The sequence below is a fragment of the Rousettus aegyptiacus genome, unplaced genomic scaffold, assembly GCF_014176215.1.
Source record: "Rousettus aegyptiacus isolate mRouAeg1 unplaced genomic scaffold, mRouAeg1.p scaffold_m13_p_1, whole genome shotgun sequence".
Lineage (NCBI taxonomy): Eukaryota > Metazoa > Chordata > Mammalia > Chiroptera > Pteropodidae > Rousettus > Rousettus aegyptiacus.
The window spans coordinates 62775209-62801107 of NW_023416284.1; the positions used below are offsets into that span (position 1 = coordinate 62775209).

The 25899-nt window shown below is 38.1% G+C and overlaps 1 protein-coding gene and 1 pseudogene across 7 annotated transcripts in view; one reads left to right on the plus strand and one right to left on the minus strand.

Moving 5' to 3' along the window:
- Positions 1-25899, plus strand: part of LRRC8D (leucine rich repeat containing 8 VRAC subunit D) — a 108968-nt gene that overhangs the window by 79998 nt on the left and 3071 nt on the right. The gene's annotated exons all lie outside the window — the stretch shown is intronic.
- Positions 1597-1702, minus strand: LOC118605540 (annotated as a pseudogene).

The window sequence follows — 25899 nt, forward strand, 5'->3', positions numbered from 1 at the left end:
GCACATTATACGTGGCTGTCACATTTTTCCCTGGTGTTATAACTTGCTGCCATCCCTTCTCACTTCTGGCTCCTTTCCTACATCTGAAGCTTCTTTCAAGTACCACTTTTAGGCTTTAAAAAATTAATCCTTATTTGACTAAAAATCGATGAGTGTGGAACAGTTCCTCTTCATAGAAAAATGCCAAATGGTACTGCTTTCCAAATATCTGGTGGTGCATTTGATTTATACCCAAAGGTGAATTTTACCCTAAATTTAATATATTGCATAGCGACACTCAGCTGAACAGAAGCAAATGCATTGCAGCTGCTGAAGAATAGAAAAAAGTAAAGTCACTGTCATCACTGATGAGAATTTATTATTATTACTGTTAGTACTGTGTTTAATTTCATAGCTTTGGAAATCGAATTGTAGTACTTAACTAAGAGAACCCCACAATCCCACCTCCCACCCAGCTTCCTTTTTCTACTTGGCCCAAATTTGTGTGCCTTTTATAAAGAACAGAATTTTACAGATTTAAAGTATAGCACAACCGTTTCGTTGGTGTCCTCAGCCAAACTTCTGGGAGCTGGTTGTCAAGTGGGACCTGGGGCTGGCTTTCTTCAGAAAAACTTGCCCCTATATCGAGCCAGGTTGTGATGCCTATTCCATGTTGTTCCCAGATGGGCTCTGAGGTAAGACCTGGTCCACGTGGTTGCATTTGTAGTAGCCGGCTACTGGATAAGAACCAGAACAATGACTCCAAAAGTAAAGGGTCACAGCTCTCACCTGCTGAATCAGCTCAGCTCAGCCTTGCTGGCAAGGGATCCCAAGCTGCATTTAGTTTGCTTTGCTGCTCATTGCATTCCAGCCTGTTGGTGGTTCTTTTGCAGATCTCTGAGGCTCAAGTAGAAAGGGGTAGGTCTGGGTGGAGCCTAGGACTCTGGATTTATAATTTGTACCCCAGCTCATCTTGACTCAGGTGTTACTTTAGAAGAAACAGGAAAGAGTAGGTAACTCAAGCTCCTCTCTACAAACCTGTCAGCATTTATTCATGCAGAGAGGCTATTGTGATCTGTCACATTCAGAGCACAAAGGGTCCCAAAGGAGTTCTTGGCTATCCTTCAGGTACTGGGCTTCCTGTCCTCCAGTGTCTTTATACATAAGTGCCAACAGCCTTCACTCCCTTTTGTTCGTAACTGCTAGGAATGTGCATGAACAAGAAAAATAAATAACAAGGATCAGACAAGTCCTACATGAAATTTTGTTTTGGAACTTGAAAGCTAAACACTTTCATGCCAAAAACCATATATCTCTACCCTGCCCTGGCCTGATGTAACCTCACTCTTAACTTACACCGCCCCATTAAAAATTTTTGTTAATCTTAGCTAACATTTTTTCTTTTGCTTTTCTTCAAGTGTTTTGGTCTTTTCCCTCTCTGAATTGGTCTCTACCCTTTTCGTGTGTACATGTGTGTTCTGCCTGTTCACTCCTCCCTCCCCCCAGCCCTGGCAACCACTGATCTTTTTTTGTCATTTGTTTGTTTGTTTGTTTTTGTTCCCCTCCCCCTAGCCCTGCCAACCACTGATCTGTCATTTGTTTGTTTTTGTTTTTTAATGCCTACAGCACCTGGTCTCCCATCCAAGTACTAACCAGGCCCAACCCTGCTTAGCTTCTGAGATCAGACGAGATTGAGTACGTTCAGTGCGGCATGGCCGTAGACACCCTTTTGAAATAACTTTTTCTCCTAAACAATTGAATTATTAAAAATAAGCATGACACAGGTTTATGTCCATAGTATAGAGGAAGAGTAGAGAAGGAAAAAATGGCAAGACTCTGCCATGCTGGTCAGAGTGTTAAAGTATCAAAGGATCTTAGATATCTTAAATTCCAAGGGAATGTTTTTTCCTCTAGAACTCACTTAAACTTATGACTTAAAATGTGCTAAACTTGTATTATTAGTCATTATCACACATGATTGCCCTGTTTCTAAATTGCAGATAATTTATGGGTGAGAACTTTAGTGTAACTCTAGAATGTGGTCTTCGGGCCCAAACAAAAAAGGTACCAAATAAATGCTTCATAGGGTAAGTCTGAAGGATTTATTTTATAAACATTTATTGCGTAGCTTTTGTATACCAGGCAATTAATTAGAACCTAACTGTTAGATGACAAATATGCAAAGGTCAGTAAGACACAGTTTCTCCTCTGGAATAGCTTACAGTCTGTTGGGTAAACAAATATATATTAATGGTTACCCTAATGAACTGTGAAAAAGTAGTATGGAGACTCAGCTACTGTGAGCAGCTGACTCTGCCTTGGGATGGGGATGAGAGGCAAATGGCTTTCTTTGAAGGATATGCTTGACTTTAGATTTTAAGATACAATCTGACATAGGCTTCTCAACCTGAGACCTAGAGATTTTAATTGTCATAGCTAGTCAGTGTCAGAACTAGAGTTCCAGTAGAACTTTACTATTTCTTCTAGAAATAGAACTTTGAATACCCAAAGAAATAATTGTTTTGGGAAAAGGAGGTTGACTGAATATAGTTTCTCCTGGAACAACCTGGTGTTTTTATAGTCATGTTAATCATAAACTCTCTTAGAAAAATTGATTAACTGTTAAATTTTCGTTCGTATGAACCTAAAGAAACAGCCCTCGTAGTACATGGACTAGCTACATAATTTTAATATTGTATTACAAAAACAGTAAAAGACAGGGAAGCCTGGAAACTTGCTAATTGGAATCATTTGTGGCCCCCCAGGTAAGGACAGCGGTCCCCAAACCTTTTCGGCACCAGACGCTGGTGCTCCCATGAGAATCTCATGCCAGATAACCTGAGGTGGAGCTGAGATGGTGATGCTAGTGCTGGGGAGCGGCTGTAAATACAGATTAAATTTCGCTTACTAGCTGCTCACTGCTCACCTCCTGCTGTGTGTCCCAGTTTCTAACAGGCCACAGACTGGTACTGGTCCATGACCCAGGGATTGGGGACCCCTGATCTAGGATATAGAAATCATTACACCAAATGTATCAGAAGGTTACACAATAAAATTAGGCAGATAAAAGAAGGGATGAAAAAATCTTCCTCTATTTTCTGAGCATTAGAGAAACTTAATAGAAACTCCTAGTACGTAATAGAAACTTAATAAATGGCACCGAATTATTTGAATGTTGAACCCTACTTAAATATTTTCTATAAAATTATTAACATTACTGTACTTTTTTGTTTTTAATTAATTCTGATTATAAGGATTAGTTAGAGGAGAGTGGTCTTTTAACCTTATAAGGGTACCTAAAATTGCTGTTCCTATGAGTTTACTCCTAAATTTTTGACCATATGTCCACAAAAACATTTGTAAGTTTATTCTACCGTATCATTTGTAATTCCTGATGAGTAGAATTAAGTGGAATAATCCAATAACCTCATCAAGAATATTTAAATATCTTCCTTATATTTCTCTAAAATGACAACCTGCAAAAGTGTGTGTGTGTGTGTGTGTGTGTGTGTGTGTGTATGTGTGTGTGTGTGTAGTTTTGCTTTCTGCTATATTAGTTTTTAGCTTTGTGACTTTATGAGGATGTTGCCTAACATTTCTAAGATTTTTTTTCACTCTTAAAATTAGGGAAATAATTTGCCTATAGAAATTGTACCAAATAAATGAAATAGTCTTTGTAAAACCTCTTTTGCAATTAGCCTGGCACGTACTTGAATCTCAGTAAATTATAACTTGAATTATATTACTGCATTTCCTATGGATATGTTATAAAGCAGTAAGAATAGTCACAAAGGAAACCTGTTCGGTATTGAGAAAAAGCACCCATTCTTTCCAGAAGGTAATAAGAGTATGATAAATATCCTGCCTCTCTATTCTTTTGGGGTTCTGGTAAACATTTTTTGCAGCAGCAGGTTTTAATGATTAATTTTGAGGCTTGAACCTAAGCATTATTGACTAAGATAAAAACCGCAGGCCCCATGAGTCAGTCAGTATTGATGTTGGTTGAAAGCCAATGGAGTACTGTTGTTTAATATATTAAATATTAAATGCAGACTCTTTTGGTTTGGTGAGTGTTGCTAATACTGCCAATTAAAACATCCAGTGTGATTTACAATTCGTTTCATCTGACAGGTACTATATAATAATAATAATAATAATAATAATAATAATAATAAAAAAAAAATACTGTTAATAGTCTAGATAATTTGCTAAAATTCTGTGTGAATTCAGTCAAAATAACTTTATTTAAATGCTTATATTTTTGCTGGGTGGCTAAATTTGCATCTTTAATATTACCTTGAATGTTTATAATATTTAAGTACTATAAATTATGTTTTAAATATAAAACAAAAACAATAGAATTTTTACAGGACTATGGGCATCCCTCCCTCTTCATTTTCTGCTTTTCTGTAATTTCCAAAATATCATTCAAAACTCTGACTTTAAAGACCTACAGTTTTCTGAAATACAAACATTTCTGATTCTGTCTCCTTAAACCTATATTGTCTGTGTTAGTTTCATATCTGACACTGGAAATAAGTTTTTTTTAATCATAGTTAGTGTGTCACATTTTTTCAGAGTTCTGCTGAAGTGTATTTCTGAAGCAGGCAACCTACATTTCATTACTCTCTATAAATTTCTTGGAAGTAAAAATTGTGGAATAGCACCAAATCAGACACTTCCAAGCTTAAAAGAATATTTTCAGAAAAGCAATCCAAAAATGCCAATTATTACACTTTCACAAATCACAACAGTAGCTAACTCAGACAGCCTTTATTTTATGCTAAGAACTGTTTTAAGTGCTTGTATTAGTTCGTTTAATCTTCACAACAACGCTGAGGTAGGTGGTAGCATCATCATTATTATTATTGTTATTGTTATTATTATTACTACTACTACTGCTACTACCCTCCACCACTGTTTCATAAAGAAATCAAGTAACTCGCCTAGTAACACAGCTGGTAAACTCAAAAGTCTGAACCTAGTCTGGCTCTAGAATCTAGCCTTGTCATTACTACACCTAGGGCTAACTATAGACCCAGCTTCCACAAAACTTCCACAGACTTACAGTATGATTTGTATTTGAGTGATATTTTTATTTTTCAAACTTTTCTAAAATACGTTTTCTAGCACTAAAATAGCTAAATTATTTTAAAGGGTGTGTTTGCTGTGAGCAGATGTGTAAGGAGTTGTGCTGTACATTGATATTGCTGACAGTCTCTCTAAGCTTAGTTTTCTCAGAGTTTTAGCCCCAAAAGGGACGTCACTAAGTATGTAATCTGATTTCCTTCTTTTCCCAGTTTACAAATGAGTGTAATTCTTACATGAGTTCCCCAAAGTTAGTCATTTCCTGTTTTGTGATCCCACAGCACTTTGTTCATACTCTGTATTTTAAGTAAATACTAATTGTAATTAATCTGTTTGTATGTCACTTGTTTTCATCCCCCACCCTTGCCTCCAAGTGAATTCTTCAAGAGCTGGAACCAGGTCTAATTTATTTTTGTCTCCCACCAGCCCGGTGACAAATGGATGAATCATATCGCCTGGAGAGATTAAGGGACTTGCCCAGATTAGCAGACCTGAAATGGGCAAACAGCTTTCCTAACTCCCAGTCTAGTACTTATCACTCATGTGCTGCCATAGATGTTTTCTAATGATTTGGATGCTTGCAAAGGGCACAATTTTCATACTCTGTTCCTCCAGACTAGCCCATTTAGAAAACAGTAATGATAACAGTGTTGATAATGAAGATGGTGATGATGCCGCTGCCATCACCACCTGTCCTACTGTATCATATTGAGGATCAAATGAAATGATAATGTTTGTGGAAGCTTTGGAACTGCTAAAAAAAAAACCCTTCTACGAAGATGTATATCGCTGTTCTAATCTGTTATTATTTATGTTTGATTTACAAAAGTATTTTACAGTCAGTATCTCACTTACTGTTTATTACACCCATGTTGTGGAATAGATGGCCTCATTGCCATTTCACAGATGAGAGAACTGAGGCTAAGAGAAATGAAGCACTTGAGCTGTAATCACAGGCGCCTGAAGGAAGCCTGATCTCTAACCAGAAGGAGGCTGCACCCCCTCAGGGTGTGGCATCCAACTGAAGCCTGCAGAAGTAAGCCCAGAAGAGATCCGCAGGAGAGATGAGAGCTTGGCTCTTCCAAGACCAAGGGCAATTGTATATGTGTATTTAAATTCTAGATAGATTTTTCGTTTTATCACAATGTGGGGTCTGGGCACAGAAAGCTTTATAAGATGAGGTGAGCAGCGTGATTTTGAAGTGGCCTACCAGGATTGTTAGAAGCAGCAGCAGCAGCACTGTGGGTCCAGGCAGGAGGAGGCTAACCCCTCCATCGCTTTTGTCTCTATGGGGAGTTCTTTACTGTGACTCTCAGAGGAAGTGAAGGATGATAAATCCAGCTGCTGCTTCCTGTTTCTATAATTCTAAGGGTTTGGTTTTTTTTTTTCCAGGGGTAGAATGCTTTATTTTTAAACTAGTGGAAAATACTCTCAACCCGTTCCTTATTAGTATTTCCTTAAAAACTAGATATACTTTAAATGAGTGGGTGAGTGGGTGTGTGTGTGTGTGTCTGAAATTCCCACAATGCTGCTGCCTAGGCTGGCTCACTGTGTTTTTCAACAGCAACAGAAAGAAAACCAATTAAGGCAGATTTTACTGGGCAGAATGCTCTATATGAGATTGATTACAATCTGATTTAGAGGAGGCCTGTAATTTGTAGGAGTGGTATTACTATCTCAGTTATGCTTGTGCAATTCAGAGCTGGTTTTTCTTCTGCTTGTGTTGTATTATTAGTAAATAAAATCCTGAGTCATTTAAGCAACACACTACGTCCTCATAGTCCACAGTTATGGAAAATAGATAGCTATTAAATATAGATTACTGGGATTCAACCTGGTAGGTTGGATTGTATAACCAGTGGCTCCATAATTAAAAGTAACAGGTAGAAATATTTTCTCTAATGCCAATTTTTTTTTCATTACTAATTTAAGAGACAGAGAATGTATATGGGGATGCCAATGGTGCATCTTTTCAGAGGCACTAAAGGAAATTTATTTGGCTGAGTAAAATTATAAGAATATAGTAAAAACAGCCTACCCTCTCACTGAGTAAGAATCTTAGCTCTGATTTAAGTCCCCGAGCCCTCTTTTAATATTCCTAGAATCATAGCCATGGCAGTACTGTGTTCATAGTCAGTACATATTTTGTACTTATGAACTGGCTGGCCCAAGTTATTTACGCTTTAAGAATTACAGTTACAGTTTATAATAAATGAATTCAGACTAAAAGGATATTCGTAACCTAAATTTAAAGAAGCGCTTATACTGAATATTTGGTCTGACTTGGCGAACTCCTGAAGGTAAGTAAAATTGTGAGGCTGTAACACTCATGAGGCCTGTTCTAGTGCCTGGATATTATAGAACTCTCCAGTTCTAAGCTCAGCTATGCTGTTTCCTTGTTGAAACCAACAATTTCTTGACTGATAAATGAAGCTTCAGCTATTTCTTTGTCGCAGCAGTTTGTAAGAGTCAGATTAGTTGGAGTCTGTGTACGTGCTTTTAGAACCTGAGATGATGATAAAGGCATTAGTTAGGTAACACTTGTTAAATGGCAGTTCTGTTGTAAGTGGTGAATTCACTTTTTAGACTTTGCTCCTTGTGTCCTGAGGCGGCCTTTGAAAACCAACGTTTTGTCTCTTTCACTTAAGGGCTCCTTCTGATCATTTTTAAATTGGGGGAGGGAGGGCATAATTTAATAACTGCGCAATCTTGGTCAACTTCAAACTTTCTAAACGTCAGTTCTCTCTGAATAAAACTAGAACAGTAACACCACTGTCCAGGGAGGATGTGACAATTTAATGAGCTCGAGTATATGTGAGTGTTTGGTTGCTCAATAAAGGATAGTTTCCTTCCTGTCTTTTCCTGTATATTTGCAGTACTCTCAGTGTTGAACGATGAGAATACAGCCTGAGATTGCCACTTAAAGATGCCAGCAACACATGCCACCTCTCCTCCCTTCCTCATCTTTCCCCCTCCATACTGCAGCCAGGGAAATGAGAAGTAAATGAAGCTGCTGTAGATTGTCACCACCACTCTCCTTTGGCATAATAAGTATTTTTTCTGACCTCCTTCCTCTCAGTGTATTCTGACTTGAGCTCTTTTAATGCTGGGCCTTCACAGGGAGTTTGAATAGGTGAGAAAGCCAGATACTGTTTTCATTACTTGAACATATACAGAGTTACTCATATGTCCATGTGCTGTGTTTTCATTTCAAGGTTATGTGGGCTGTGGAGTTATTTTTTGCAAGGCGCTTTTTTTTTTTTCTTTTTAATTTAGACTTTCCCAAAAGGATCCTTTAAAGTTTTATGACTGGATAAGTAATATGGTGGTTAGCAAGGTTAATATTTACCAACTTACTGAAGGGAAAAGCAAACAATATATCCAACCTCTGTTTAAGAATTTCCGTAAAATTATGAATTCTTTAATCTTAGTACCTTAATTTAGTTGTAACAGCATGCTACATACTTGAGTCAGAGCTCCCAGTAGAAATGTGTTTGCTGTATATGATTTAACTTCATGCTCAAAATAAGAAATGGCTACATGTAAAACATGTCTAATTTCTCACCCTGCTATTATCAACTTCTACCTTCCTATCCTAAAAAACATGCCCCGCCATCAGACTTTACCTCTCCTTGCTGTTGCTTTGTTTTTCTCCCCAGCCAAGTTTCGAGGAGCGAATAGCCCCTTCCCCACTTAATCCTTGCCCACAGCGAGCCACACTTCACTCAGTGCTTAGGCTTAAGTTTTCGAGCGACTCAACTGCAGTCACTCTTTATTCTTTAACTTCTGGGACTAGCTCGTGATATTGCATACCACTCTCTTCTTTAAGTGTTTGCCTCCTTTGGTTTCCAGGACAGAGTTCTCTTACTCCTCCTCTGACTCTTTCTTCTCCTTTGCTGAATCCGTTTCTTCTACCTGTTCCCTGAGTGTTAGTGATCCGCAGATTCTTTGACTGTTTTCTCTGTAGGTACTCTCCTTGGGTAATCTCTTCCATATCACGATTGTTCTTAAATAAGTAATGCCACCTTAGACCTGACTATTAGACTTCTTCAGGTTATTGCACCAATCCTAGTTATTCAAGCTAAAAAATTTAATTTACCTGGAAATCATCTTAACTAATGTAACTTTTTCATTCACTTTCCTTCTTCCAGTCTTTTCTCTCTCCATTCCTTCTTCAGTACTCTGGATAAAATTCTTTTTAAATTGGAACACTGAAATTATTGCGCCTCCCCGCCCCTGCCTTCCCCCCCCCCCGCCCCCCGACCCATTCATTCCCTAGGAGAGGTTCCATATTGCCCCTTTCTTAATTAGATCTGACAATGTTGCATTTTCCTGGAGCCCTATTTCTGGAAAATTCCCTACCATTTTGTGTTCTGGGAAACCAGAAAGGAGTACCTTACTCTCAGATATTCTGAGATAAGACCCACCTCCATCCTTCCTCCTGACTTCCATAAGACTGTCAGATGATTCCCTCGTCTACCTGCTCTTATGGGACTCCAGGACCCTTCCTTGTCTTTGAGACAGCCCTCATTAATGAATTAATGAATTTTCTCCTTGTTGAAATAGCCTGAATAAAACCATCTCCTTAATTGTCACTTGTATTTTGTCTCTCATGGGTGTTATCCTTGAAGTTTTTTTACGGTTACTTTTCTATCATTTTATGTTTACTTATATTACTTATAATGTCTAAGTGCATTAATAGATTATTTGTTAATATGAAATTATTTTGTTTCTATCTTCCACTGTAAGTCTTCAGTAGTTATGGAAATTCTTGTATTAGAGTTAAGGATCAACTATAAGAAGAGTCTTTGTATTTCTGTGCTTTTATTTAGAGGCATTTTTTAGGAGTTCAGAATTTTATTAATTATGGTACTGGTCACTGCTGTAACAGAGACTTCCAAATAGAACAGCTTAAATAGGATAGTTATTTCCTTCTCATGTGGTAGTCCTGATGTGAGCAGCCAGGCACTGGCAGGCCTCATACTTGGTTTCTAAGGTTGAGCCTGCTTTCCCATTTTGTAGCCAATAAGAAAAAGGGGAAAGGAGGGCCAAATCAAGTAGCCTTGTCTTGACAGAGGTTGCTACCAAGCGAACAGTCACTTCTTATTACATCCTATCGGCCCAGCTCAGTTACACAGCAATACTTGGTTGCAAATGAGCCTGGGAAATGTTATCCTGAGTTGGACAACACTGCTCCCATCTAAACTAGATGGTGATGGTAGCAGTATCTGTTACCAAAAAGTAGAATGGTAGAATGGTTTCTGGGGCATACTGAGTAGTCTTATCACAGGAAGGAAAAACTATGTTGATTAAAAAGTTGTACTGGGAGTAAATGAGTAATTTTTTTTTTAAACCCATCTGGACCTACTTTGGAAGGTTTCAGTGGCCATATGTAGGTAGTAGGATTCAACACCTCTGACTTTGTTCCTTTCCTTTCAGAAAGTACGCCATTCAGGGTTAAAGATATACAAATGAAAAGGACAGTTTGTAGCTCTTATCCTCAACTAATGTATTTGTGGTTAAAAAAAAAAAAATTTGATGGTACCATATCCATGAGCATATCAACAGATTAATGCTCACAGCATGGAATTTTCTTCTACTCTTTTTTGTCTTCTCATTTATATTTTCACATTCAGTATAATTTTTGATATCATTTTGTCAACATCTTCTGAAAGGTAATGTTGACCTATTCTCTTTCTAGGGGGAATTATTCATTTCATCCCTTCTTGTATTCTTTACTCTCAGATGTGCAAACAAACCTCTGTCAGTGTGTTGCATTATTTGGGTCCGTTTCTTGGGTGGTATGCCGTAGCACACTGCTGCCAGAATAAGTGCATGTTTTGCTAAAACACTCTGTCAACCCAAAGTGTAGGGCACTGCAGCCGTGAGCAGCTTCATGTGTTTTCTGCTTTGTACCGTACAAATATTATCATTTTCTATGTCTAGCCTAGTGTATAGAAAAGTGTGGGAAATGATGTTTAGATGGTTTCTATTTTATCTTTTTTTTTTAACTCTAGATTTCTTACTAGAAAATAATGCTAACATGTAACATACTCCCATGATAAAAAGACAGTCAGAAAGCAGTGACGACTATACTGAGGCATCAACTACTTTGAAATGATTAATAGCTGTGAAATAGCTAAGATAGGATGTGTCTGCAAATTATTTGCTTAAAAAAATGTCGACTTGTGTTTATATATGAGCATTACATAATAACATCAGAATGTTCTAGCACATGTGGCCTATAGTTAGGGTGACATCAACTCCTGGTTTTCCCGGAAGAGTCCCAATTATTCCTTATCCTGTGTCCTACCTTCTCTAACATTTGTCGCTCTCAAAAGTTTTCCAGTTCAGAAAGTGAATGTGTTTACTTTTATTGCTTATTGCATTGGTCTCAGCAATCATCATTTTCTTGACATTCATGTACTTTGCTGTCATTTTTGATTAGGATATACTAGAACTATTTACCCTAAATAATTCTGGGCAGAATGGTGTTAGTACTTTATGTTTCCTTTTTTCCAGAATACTTAAGGTAAGCATGGACAGATCTTTAAGCTCCAAGAGGGCAAGACCTGTATCTGTCTTGCTCTACTGTGTATATATTCTCAACACCTGTCACATTACCTAAGCCAGATATTTGTCAAAAATGTAAATGGCATGAGCTTGCTGGCCTTATGACAACAAAGGTTTCGTAAAGTTTATGATGGGCAAGGTCAATTACAAGTCCCTAGTACCTAACAATGTATAGTGTTTTAGAATGAATCAGTGAATGATAAACAACCACCCTCAGTCTTAAATATTTTGTAGCATTAGCAGCCTCTACCTAATGATACTGGTCCATCAAGAACATAGACATAATCATAGTCCTCATGTGTTGCATGTAAAATTACACAAATGAGCAAATTTTATCTTGGTTATAATGATCTGTTTTTACTGTTTTTGGTTCTCCTGAAGAAGAGAAGATAGCATTTAATCACTCCCAAAATTATCACACCTCAGATGAATAAATTCTGTCACTTAAAAGATTTAGACCTTATTTCACATCCAATATTTGATACTTTAGTCTGGAATTCCCGATGGATGTTCCAAGAGTGAGTACCAGATGGCTGAAATATAAGTTGGCTTGGGTAGAGCCTAAAGGGTGGGTCTGGTCGTGTGTGCTCTTTTCAGTTTATTACCCAAGGGCGTGTGTGTGCAAGTGTCCTCTCCTCTGTAAGCAATGACATGAAATGGATTGCGAAGCACTGTTAATGACTGCACAGTTAAAGTTACCAGGCACTTAAATAAATATATTGGAATCAATGGCACTGTAGTATGTAACACATATTTTCAAAAATGTTATCTTGGTTTTTTTTTCTTCTTTTCTCAGAGTTAAAAAAATATCATGGCTTATCAGAAAAGAAATATCCCAAGTTTTCCAAAGTCAGAGCTCTTGGCGTAATCTTCAAAGAAGCAACTCATCTAAAATAAGTAACAGCAAACTGAATTAGAAATTATACTTATTTATATTTCGTACCTTCCCGATACAAAAAGGTTTACGGGTTTTATGAACTATAAATTGCTCAATTGTGATTCAGTATGATAGGTCCACTAATTCTTTATAACTCAGGGAAAATGTATGAATAAAATATTCCTTCGTTTTATCAAATCCTTAGAAATAGGACAAAAATAATATTCAGCCAAGTTTACCAATTTGTCAATAATTCCAAAATAAGGCTTTGTTCACATTACTTTAAAAGGCTAACCCTTTGGGGGAATATTTAGTTACCTCTAAAATGGTTTCTAACATCAGTAGTGAATTCCACTCTTAAGAGATTATATTGGCAAAGGTCATTAATTATTTTTAAGAGTTTTGATTTTCCTTAATCTCTATCGTTTTTGAATGATTTACATCTTTATTCTCTACAATTCCCCTCTTTACCTTGGTTTTCTTGATTTTTCTCTTCTCTCTTTGTTTTTTATTGATAACCCCCCCCCCCCCCGAAGCCTTCATAGTCATTTTTAATACCTTTGCTGCCACATTTCCAAATCTTGGGTTTTCTTAGGGGCTCCCACTTTTCCCAATTTTTTCTGGACATCTAGAGCCAATTTTGGAGAATAGTTGAGGTAGAAACATTCCGTGTGCTCAACATTATTCTGAGTATGATGTATGTATCTTATCACGGTGGTGTTTTATCCCCATTTTGTTGATAAGAAAATTGAAAGGCCAAGTTTACACAGTGATATGAGGCATTATTTGTGTTCCCATTTTACAAATGATTGGTAAGGGGTGGGGAGGGATCAAAATGCAGTCATGCTACCTCCTTAAGCCACGTTCTCATCCGTTATGCTACCAACTTGTTAAGAATTAAAATTCAATTTTAAATTATTAGCTCACTAAAAAGAGACTCTAGGTTATTTGTGCATAATTGTCATTTTTTAAATTATATTTGTGCAGTTTTAAAGGATTTGGTTTTTTTCTCATAATAATACCCCTTATATCTTTGCTACCCCTTGCTTGGCTATTATTTACTTAGAAAAATGCACAGTAAAGAATGAAACTATGGGATAATGAAGGGTTTTGTTTGTTTGTTTGTTTTTTGTTTTGGTTTTTGCTTTTGTTTTTCTACTAGCTTCTATTTTAGTTTATTCTAGAAACCAAATTTTATTAGCATCAATATCACTGGCTTTGTCTGTAGGATTCTTACAGTATTATATGCTGGCTCCTTTTTTATTATATTGCACATAATGTACCATGCAACACATTATATGTAATGTACTCCTGAAACACAGATGAAGACAGGACTATTTTTGTTCTTACTGGTGTGCCTCACCCCAGAAGCATTGTAAAAAGATATTGAATCATCCGTATGTTGATACAGTAATATTTTTTGAACTGTCTGAGCTTATAGATTTCATGCCCAAGCATGTGAGGGCTTACTTTTCTTCTCAGTTATTACATAAAATCTACCTACTTTATAAAAGGATTAATAGGTGATTCTGGAAGATGTATGAAGAAAAAAGGATTCAAAGGGCATATGAAAAAAACATATAGTTATAATAAAACCTTGTGAATGGACATAAAAGGACAAGAGTACAGAATCACAAAGTGGAGAATTAAGAGGAATCCAGGGGTCATCCTTGCCACTTTTCTCTCCTCCCCCCTCCTCATATAATCTATTAATTCCCGTTATTATTTCTTTGGCTTGGTAGCTCATAAATGCATCCATTTTACTCCCTTCTTCACCACTCACAGCCTAATCTTTACCTTCATCCTTTGCCCAGAGTAATGCAATAGCTGCCTTCGTAATCTCACAGCTCCCCCCACTAACCTGTACACTAGGCCCATAGTGATCTTTCAAGAGACACAAGTTTTTAGCCACCTCTCATCTGCAGCTCAAAATACATCAATGGCTTCCCACTGCCCTTAGTTCAGTGACATCAAAAACTTTCACATGGCTTGCAAAACCCAGTATCATGTCACACAGCACATCTCTCTCAACCCCTAAGCTACAGGCCTCTAACCTTTCAGTTCTTCAGATGTTTTTTGGCTTGCTCCCCCTCTGTCTCCCCACCTCCTTCCCTCCCTCCCTCCCTCTCCCTGTGTCTCTTTCTCTCCCTCTTTCTCTCTCCCCTACCCCCCCCCCTTCCCGTCCTCCACCACCACAGAGCCTTTGGACATTTTGCCTAGCCTACCTGTTGTACTCTTTCTTCACACCTCACTCAGTCATGACTTCCTCCCTGATCATGGTGATTGGAGGAAAAACCTCTATTACCCACCTTCATTATGATGCAGGATGGGTACAAATCCCCCTGAGTGGGGACTCAAGTCCTACACTGAGAGAGAGAGAGAGAGAGAGAGAGAGATTGAGAGAGATTGAGATTTCGACTAAGCACAGGAAAGGATTCAAGAGCAAGCCAGAGTTAGAGACAAAAGAAAAGTTTATTAAAGAACATGCTCCACAGCCAGAGACAGTGGTCTTTTCTCAGAGACAGAGAATGAGATCCAGAAATTCAGTCTATGTGTGATTCTTAGTTTCTATGAATTAAAGCTTAAAGTTCCTATTTTCCTTTCATGGTATGGAGTATGCAGTATTAAAGACACGTTAGTAACCTCAGCCTTTGTTCTGTAGGTTCCCTATGGTATAGCCTAGGGAATGAATGGTTGGATTTATTTTGTGTGGTGTACAACTAAAAAGACTTTGTTTTTCTGTTTTCCTTTCATAGTATGGATATGCAGCGGTAAAGGTACGGAAAAGGAGTTTGTCAGTAATCTCAGCAGGAATCTGCCTTTGTTGTGTAGGTTCCCTGTGGTCCGGCAGCACACCGCAGGCTCTGAATACAACTTGGTTTAATATTTTTTCAGTTTGCATAGTCCTCATGCCTCTTCCCTCTGTCAGTAGTACCATGCAAGCAAAGGTCTAGGTTTTCTGGAATCTGAAATTGGAAAGCACTCTTAAAAAAAAAAAAAAAAAAAAACCCCACAGAGTTAGAAACAAAAAAGTCAGCGCAGGGTCACTAAAGGGGCCTGGGAGAAGGAAGGGTCCTACAGCTGAACCTTGTTTCACTAAACAGCAAATCTGCTTCTGCCTGTTCCGCTTCTTACTTGACCATTTGATATAAATTCAATTAATGAATACTCCTCTCCCCTACACTGTGTACTCTGTGAGAAAGGAAATATGTCTGAATTTGCTCACCAGATTTTTCTCCATGGATTTGCATTGTGCTAACGCAAGTGTACAGTATATATTTTATGGATGGAGGGATGAGTAAGTGAATAATTAAATTAAGACTTAGGCCAGGCATTGATGTTTGTAATGCCTGTATAAAATTAAGCTAAATTTCTCGGAAACCAAAAGCAAATGGAGAATGTCTGGATTCCATGGCTCTTTGTATCAGTACATCACTAAAGACACAAAACTTCTTGTAGTGTTTTTATTATAGTGATAAAGAAGAGTTTTTATTGGATTCTTAAATATAAAACGGCTCATTTAATAATTTTATTGAATAATAATAGAAGCTAATTTTTATTGAGCACTTAACAGGTTTTGGGCAATTGCTCAACATTTTAATATGGTATTCTGATTTAAGTGTTTACGGACTTCCATAAACTGCACACAGATATGGTCAGAACTTTTGAAGGGCAGAAAACCCCCGGAGGACCAGAGAAGGAAGGCCCGAGGCTCTGGGCGCATGTTGTCTCAGGGAGTTTTCCTCTCTGGATCTCCTTCCTCCCGGGCCTGTTCCATCACCAGGCTGCATGCTAAAATGTTGCTCCTATGCTTCTGTGCCAGAGTGCTCCCTGGCTTATCACTTGCTCTCCATCAGGAACCAGATCTGGTCTTATCTCGTGGTGAGGGTGTGCCCAAGCTTACCTTTGTCTTTTTGTTTTCAGTAGACCATTTAATTAAGAGCCAAATTGTATGCAGATGGTCAATCAGAATGAGTTACCTTCAGAATAACCTATTCAAAAGTTATATAGTGTTGTCCATTTGGATATTAAAGACTTCTTGTTAGAGCTGATCATTTTGACTTTGGCATAATTAATAATAACCTTATATGTCACTTTAATTGATAGTGAGATAGTACTTGGCTCACAGGTTCAGTGCCTAGAATGCTGTTACAGGTCTGCATGGTTTATTCTACTATAGGCCTTTATTAAGTGCCTGTGCCAGGCCCTGGGGGCAAGCACATGAAAGAAACTCTCCTCCCTTTAGGTTAGGAATTCAAACCAAAGTGGAGGAAAAATGGGGAGACAGGCAGACAGACAGATGGGACTCAATTTAGCAAAGGTCATGAGCAACCATTGTCTAACTCTTCATTGATTTTCAGTCCTAATGGCTAGGATTTTCTAATAAACTGTCAAGTAGCCTTTTTAACTAAATATGCCACCTATCCAAGGTATAGTGTATGACTATCTGAGTATCTTTTACTAACTTTGAGAAGTTTCTTGAGGGTGAGTAAGATGAGCACCAGGGCAAGATACTCAGGCACTTTCTAGTAGTCTTTATAAACCAGGAATGAGGATTGAGAGGCTCCCAATAATCCATGTGCAGAGCAGATATCCCTGCGTTTGTGGTCGGAGGGGCTTTCTGTCCCAGAGACAACTGAAAGAGAATGTGGCACACTTCCTGACACTGGAAAGTGGTGTAGGGCAGGGGTCCTCAAACCCCAGGCCGAGAACTGCTACGGGTTCCTAGCCTGTTTAGGGACAGGGCCACACAGCAGGAGGTGAGTAGCAGTTGAGTGAGTAAAGCTTCATCTGTTTTTGCAACTGCTCCCCAGCGTTGGCATCACCGCCTCAGCTCCATCTCAGGTCATCAGGCATTAGATTCTCATAGGAGCACCGGTCTCTGGTGCCAAAATGTTGGCGCCAAAAAGGGCATCAGGGTCCTCCATCCTAGATCACTTTCTTTAGCCCAGTTTCAGACATGTGCCAGTCATACTTAAAGAAACTATTAAAAGTGAGTAAACTTAAAAGGAAAATGATCAATTTTGGTCTAAGATGTCTATCTGTCCTACAGAAGAAAAAGAGAATTAGGTATTCAAAGTGCCCCCTTAAAATTCCCACTGGCTGCCTCATAAACGGATGAAGTTAGGATTCTAAAGGGCTTCACTCTGAGCTAAGGATGGCTTTCTCTGAAGCCTTATTAAAGTCCGTTAATTGCTGGCCCTCATTTTAGGGGCTAATCACACCATTGCCATTATCTTCTCTGTGTTTTCTCTAGACTGTTTTCTGAATAAAGATAGCTCTGAATTTTTTTATTATTATTATTACCCTTTCTATCCCTAGAACCTGTATCTAGCACACGTAGAGGATACTCCAGAAATATTTATTGAATGAAATGAACTTTCTAGAAGAAGGTACACTAAATAAGGCCTGTAGGTACTGAAACATTTGTGAAATTCTTTTGGCCTGCATTCATGGTTGGAGGAATGCTAGTGATAACTTGCAGAAGAAACTCTGACATTGTGTGGAATAAAATGTGGAACCTGTTGATTTAGAGGCTCTTTTGCATTGCCCTATGAATAAAGTCTCATTTTCTTGTTCTCAAATGCAGACCTTCGCATTTAGAATTGAGAGCTAGAAGAAAAACACAAGAAAATCTACAACGGTATAATAATACATTTTTGTTAATTCCTAAGGTATTTTGCCTTAGGTCTACTAAAATGTATTTAGAATTATATTTCTTAGCTTTGAAGTCATTTTTCTCTGCAAATAGCAATATTCTAAGGGAGAAAGCTCAAATAGATATAAAATATAGGTAGTAAAATATACTTTGTGTAAAGCTCATTTTATATTTCATATTTATATTTCTGAATTTTCTTTAGTCCTCTACTTTCAGGTGTTCAGTGGGCTTATTAAAAGTTTTTGGAGAATAGCAAAATGGTTCGATTTTGCCCAATGTGAAATCTGATTTTGATTCTTCCCTAAACATTTTTTCAGTTATTGTTGAGGTATCTAAACCAAAATAGTGTTAAGGAGAAAACTATTTTTAGAAGCATAATTTCTTATCATCTTTTTAAAGGGAATAACATTAGTGAATTATTTCATTTGTACATAGAATTACATCAGCTATAAAGTATCTTGTATAACTGTAATATCCATAACTATTAATACTTATGTAATACCAGTAATGCAGAGCTATTTTGGAAGAACCTGAGTCATTCTTTCTCATTTTGCATCTGAAGCATTTATTTTCTTTAACCATATGAATTTTTGATATCTGAATTGGGTATGAGGGGGGTGTACGCACACGCACATGTGTATATTGAATGTTAACAAAGGATTATTTATTTATAGGGATGGTTTACTTTATTGCCTCTTTAATTTGTTCTTTTTTGACTTATTTCAGTGAAGGGTTTGAGAATTTGATCCTCAACAATCTCTTGGATGTTCTTCCGTTTGCCCAATTTGGTCAAAAAGGCTAATTATTTTTTTCACAGAACACAGTAGAAAGAAAATGAAAATTGGTATTTGATTAAATAGGGAACTCATACTTATGTGGAAAATTTATATGCTACATTAATTAATGAAGCTATATGCTTTTTCATATACTAAACTCTTCATTAAGTAACATTTCTAAGCCGTTTGACTGCCTTCCTTTTTTAATGGGGGTATTGGGGATGACCTCCTAGTGCAGGTGGAACTAATTTTTAAAGTGATCCTATTTTTAGGTGATCATATTTTTATGTTTCGATAGTAGAATTTTACTGTATATTAGTAATCTCATTAATATAAGTTTTTTAATGGATGCTAAGTTACCCACATTTACACTGTTAATAAATGTGAGCCAAGAGCAGTATTTGAATACAGGTCTCTAGGGCATCAAAGTTCTGCCCTTTCTAATATAATCTGCCACCTCCTAAATATAAGCAATTTTAATTGAGATGTTTTTGAAAGAATTAATGAAATAGGAAAAAAGTTCCATTGTCAATCCTTTATTTCTTCTATGTATATAGAAATATTACTTTTACGTATATAGTTGCTACGTGCTAGTTCAAAATTCCAGACACTGGCCTAATCATCAGTTAAAGACTGATTAAGATGGGCTTACTTTTCTCCTCAGAGATTCTTTTTCAGCATTCAGAGTCAGGAAATATCCTTCAGGGTTTACTTTGTGTCAGACCCTGAACTGGATGTTTTCAATAAATGACCCTGTGAAGTAGGTATTTTTGGTATTCACAGCTGAAGCATGGATGCTCATAGAGGATGAGTAAAATTCAGTATAATTTTAATAGCATAGCATTTATTTAAAAATATATTTGAAGTTAGCATGTAGTCTAGCATGAATATCTACAATTATGCTACAGCCCTGCCTACTTTCACCGTCCTATTTCTGTTGAAAAGGTAGTTTAGCCAGTAAAACAAAGATTGAACTCTAGCTTCTAAATTTTCATGGCTTTATTGAGATATAATTCATATACCATAAAAATGTACAATTCAGTTTTTTTAGCATATTCATGAGGTTCTCCAATCAACATAGCTTCTAATTTTGAACCTGGCTCTGAGTTATTGGTTTATTCCATTATTACTGGTCATACTCTCAGATAAGAAAACAGAATTATATATCATAAAAGAATTGAGATTCAGTCTGTTATTTTCTGATTCATCTTTGTCCAACCAAAGTCCAGTAACTTCCCCCTTTTAGTTCTTGTGCAAAAAGCTTCGTGACTTCCATGACAAAAGCTTGCTCACAAGAATGTTAATCTGGTTTTCATATGTGCCAGAGACAGAGAGGCTTTGGAATGTGAAATCCACTTCCTTGTCATATAATTCTTTAAGTTCTTTGCAACAGACATATTATAAAGGAGAACCCAAAGAATGTCTGCAACTAATACTTACTAAGTGTGCCTTCCTCAGGTTTAAAAAAAAAAAAAATCCTCTAATAACCATTTATAGTCATTCTGAGTCTTAAATCACTAAAGAGATACAAGGTCAAGCAAGATATATGGGATTCAGAAAGCTAGATACTGATCTCCTCTCATTGACTCGATTTTCACTTAAAGTCACCTGAGGATCATTATGTCCTTAATATATACTATATTATGTGAATATGTATTTAATATACTTTGCACACACACAAAGAACACATTATATGACAAGCAACTTTAATTTTCAAAGTGCCGTTGCATGTTTAATTCAGCTAATGGTTGAAAGACTCCCTGGGAAGTAGGAAGTTTTTACCCAGTTTTTGATGGGTCAGACAGGATAACAGACACATTAATCGAAGTCCCTGTTTGAGATAAGAGCTAATCAGTAGCTGATAGTGCAGGTAAGTATTGGTTTACTGCCTTATGGCCCATAAGTCATCCATGCTTTGATTTTCATCTCTTGGTATAACCATAAAATGTACGGGTGCATACTAGACTAATAATGGGGTAATTAGAATTGTGTGTGGTTTCTGTGACACATAATTTCTCTCTATATCTTTACACTTGCTATTTTTTCTGCCAAAATTGTATTCCCTACCCTTCGTACCATCCCATAATAGTCCCCTTTCTTCTGGTCCTAGTTTTAAAACCATCTCTCTGAGAAACCCTCCCAATTACGAAATGCAGACATGAGCTTTCCCTGTCCTGTGCCTCTCCTATACTTTGTATTAACCAGGTGAAAGCAACTTTCTTACCGTGTTATAATAGCACGCCCATTGCTTGCCATCCCCCAGTAGACCAGGGCCCTCTTGAGGGCAGGAGCAGGGCGACATCACTTCTGTGTTCCCCACCATGGTGCCTGGCTCATGGTTTTCTTGAATTCTGAGTGAATGTCATGAAAGGTTGCCTTGCAGGAGGTGATTACATAACTGTATTCCTTTGTGTCCTCAAAGCTAAGGACAGCAATGAGAAGTGAGAACATCCCCCCTTCAACAGCCACCTCTTAGCCATGACTGTGTGATAGAGAAAAAAGTTTGGAGATGAAAGGTTCTGTTAGCTCTTGCGCTTAATTAGCTCTGGGAGGTCATTTAAGCTTTTGTGCCTCAGGTTTCCTTATAGTATTCAGCAATAGTAATGCCGAATTCACTCGGTTATTGTAAGAATCAGTTGAGATATTGTATAGAAAAGTAATTTACACACCTAAAGCACTGCAAACATGAACAGTAAAGAGAAGCAATGTAATCTGGTAGAAAGAACGTGTGGTTTAGCCTTGGATGAGATTTTAAGTCCAGGCTCTACTACTAATTGTTTGACTTCTGTGACTCAACTCCCGGGAGCCTATTTCTTTACCTGTCAAGGGAGAATAATAACACTTTGGCAGCTTAGAGTAATGTTGTGAAGGTTAGATGGAATTCCACTTAGGTCCTCTTTGTACATTCAGGCGATGTTCCACTTGTGTTCTATCTGTGTATGTTCGACCGTTTCCAGCCAGAGCTTCTGCACATTGTCTCTGCATACCTCTGCGTCCTCTTTTCCGTGACAGATTCAGTACCTCATACTCCAGGGAAAACAGGTCCCTTCTCTTGGGCTGGGGAGATAGACAGGAAGGGTAGGTGCCAGAGGAAGATCACAAGCTTCCTGACCCGTGACCCCAACCAGCCCTGGGTGTGCCTTGGGATGGGGGGTGCGGCAAAGCCTCAGTCTGGTGTCACAACACATTCCTAGGGCAGCTGTTTGTGCTCCAGCTTCTTTTACCATTTCTTTTTGAAACTTTTTATGGCAGTTAAAGCATACGTACCAAAAAAGGTCCATAGCCTAATTGTGCAGATCATATTTTGTAAACTGAACACACCCATGTAACCAGATTGTTCATTCTCTTTGCTGCCATATATTCTAACTTGTGAATATACATTTTATTTTTCCATTCACTGTTAATGGCATTTGGGTAGCTGCTTTTATTATCATCGTCGTCATCACCATCACATCACTAAATGCCTTCTCTGTTCTTCAGAAGAGAGAATAGGACATGTTGGACACAAAGGCAAATAAGACACAGCCTCTTCCCACCAGAAACTCAGGATCTAGTTGAAAGAACCAACCTTGGAAGCGGATGTTGTTAGTCAGTATGATAGGAGCTCGGCGAAGGAGGTAGTGCTTGAGCTGGAGCTTAAAGAATAAGGATGAGTTCAATATAAAGAAGAAAGGGATTGTGCTGGAGGAAATGGCAGGGGCACAAACCCTTGGAGGAGAGTGGCAGAGTAGACAGCATGCTGGAGGGGAAGGGCCCGTCCGAGGCTGCAGTCTTGGCAAGCTGGTCTCGTTGTTCAGCTGTCGTCACCCTTGCAGGGATGTGGGGGGCTGAGCTGGCAAACGGTGGGGGTCTGTGTGAGGTTACAGTACTGCACCCACCTTTACCTTTCTTCCTCCTCTGGGAAAGTAATCAGCCTTCTCTCTCTCCTGGAAGCAAAGCCTTTCCCGAGGACAAAGTGTTTGAAAACCAACATTGAAGCTTTGACAGCTGCAACATATCACCGGTTACAAGGATCCCACAGTTTCTCTGCTGTGTGGTCCTTTAGCTATATATTTTTATGCTGAGGCCTAGCTTGGAGTTTTTATTCTTGTGTTGGGCCCATGTTGCTTTGTGGTAGCAATTAAATTTGAGAAAATTTTCTTTTGCCCAGTACCATATGGAGACACTTAACAAATGTTCTGAGGAATTTTGATGATGATGATAATGCCGAAGATGATTATCAAGAGCTCATATGTTCTTTCACTGATTGAGCACCCACTGTATGTCAGGCATTGCTACGTAGCAGTAAGGAAGAAGATGGGCATGGTCCCTCTCCTCATTGACTTTATAATCTAGTGGGGGATCCGACAGGTACACAGTTGTTTCTACCACAGTGTGATAAGTGCTGTGATGGGTGGAGGTGCAGAATCCTATGGGAGCACATGAGAGAAGCACCTCACCCAGACTAGGGGTCAGGGAGGGCTTCCTGGAAAAACCGAGAGAAACCTGATAGCCTCATGAAGGGGATTGGGGAAGAGTATTCCAGGTGGAAGACATGTTGTGTAGAAGACAAGGGAGAATGGCTGGTTGGAAAAGCTGAAAGAGGTTATCAACCTAGAGCACTAAGAGGAGAGGAGTTTTAACTAAAGGACCAGGAGCAGCAGGGTAGATGATAGATTGAAAGAGTCAAGACTGGAGGCAGAGAAACCAGTTACAATAATCAAGCCTTAAAAGACAAGTAACCAACATTCTCAGTACAGTGACTTTCAAATTTCTCTCCTCCCTCAGTCTTCCAACTCAACTATCCTGGCTTCTCTAGAGCCCAGTACAGCTATTTGAAACGTGAAGAAAAATCCTATTAGAAAGAAGTATTAATATGCAAAAAAAAAAAAATTTTTTTTTTTTTTATCACCCATACTGATGGACCATTAAAACCATGGTCCCTGGTGTGACCATATGAAGTTCTTTTCCTGGAATAGATGTGTGTGAGGTATGTTTTCTAGTCTTTGTACATGAAGCAAGAGCCATTCTGTAAATCTGGATGGGTACTGTGTTTTGTGCTTCTAGAGAGTGACTAAAGAGGTCCCAGGGCACGTGGTTACACTGTTTCTCATTTAGTTAGGCCCACTGTGCATTCCAGGGGCCTTGCTTCCTGCTTAATTCCTAAGCCACTCACAAACAAAATATAAAAGCTCAGAATAAAGGGGTTCCTGTGGGGATGTTATCTGCCACTTCCCCATACTGAGGTGCAAGTATTTCTTTTCTTTTCTCTACTCCCTTAGTAAATTTTTTTACAAAGACTGTTTGCCAGACATTTCATACTTAAGCCCTGAAGTGATTTCTAGCATTTTTCACAAAATATAAATACAACTCAATGGTGTAGATGTGTTTGGAGTTCTTGGGCTCATGTTTACCTGATTACATAAAAGATATTCACTTAAAAACTATTATATGAGAATTGCTATTACCATTGAATAGATATTTATTGTTTTTTATTATAAAATATCATGCACCTGCTCTGTACAGTAGTACTAGACGTGCGGGGAAATTTCAGAAAAAAAGACATGCTCCCTACTTTCTGAGACTTAATCTGAAAGAGAGAGAATAAGCAGAGTAAAAGTACTAATGCCACCATTCTGCATTTTGTCATTCCAGGAATGGCATTAGTAATCAGTCATAATACTAATTCCTACTAAAGCCAGAGTCAGCCTCAGAATCCTTTTCAATACAGCACTCTGGGCACCTTTTGCATAGAGAGATAAAAATCTGTCTTTCACCCTTTATTTAAAAAATAAATACATTCCCAGAACCTTAGGTACTTTCCTTGCCTTTATCTTTTTGCTAGTTTTAGAAATAATTTTATATATGAATATGGGAACCTGAAAACTCCCTGAAAAAGCAGAATGTGGTAATGTTGCTTTTCAAGAAGTTGAAACTTCTGCATTCAAGAAGGTAAACATTTGTTTCCCATCCACGATTACAGAAGCCCATTCCCATTTCTTGCCACTATAAATAAACATTGTGTTTTTCTTAGTTACTTCCGGAATGGTTGTCCTTGGACTGTATTATTTGTATAACTAGTTTCAGGACTGTAAAGCTGCCGGCTGTTAGTGAATAGTAACCACATTTTTGAGTGTCCTGGGATTCTCTTCCTTGCCGATGGGGTCACTGGCTTTGGTAGAGATCAAAGGTCTTATTAATCCTGACTTGGTGTCCTCATCACCAATCATTTCATGCCCACCTGTGTCTTTGAACCTCTTCTCATTCCACATGGTTTCCATCAGGCCAGAGTTTCAGCTACATATGCTGATAAATCCCAAGTGTGTAGACTAAGACTCCTTTCACACTGTAGACCTTTGATTTAACTGTTTGAGGGACATTTCCATCAGAGTGATAAGAGCTAACGTAAAGGGCTAACAAATACTTGAGGCCAAAGGGTGTGCTAAAAGCTTTATAATCATGACTTAATTTAAGCTTTCCAACAACCCTTAGAAGTTATCATCCCCTCGCTACAGAAGAAAAATATACGGCTTGGAGAATCACACCATTTATTAAGTGGTAGGCCCGAGGCCGGTACACAGGCTATCCAGAGTTTAAGAGTATGCACACACTCTTCAATTTAGGCATGTACAAAGTAGAAGTCATCCCAACCCCCTACTTCAAAACTTCAAAACTTTATTCTTAACCTTAAATCATTCTAGTCCACAGCAGATATCATCCTGTTCTCATGTCCTTCTTCAAGGTCCAGTAAGTTACAAGTCTTTCAGTTCTGTCTCCTAAATAGCTCTTGAATTTCTACTTTCCCCTTTCTACTCTAACCACAACAGACCTTGTGCAGACTCATTATTTTTTACGTACAAGACAGTCTATTCCCCACCCATTTTTGCCCACTCTTGGGCTAGGAGAAAAGAGCTAGTACATCATTTTTTTCATGTATGTTTATTTATTTATTTATTTATTTTCACTAT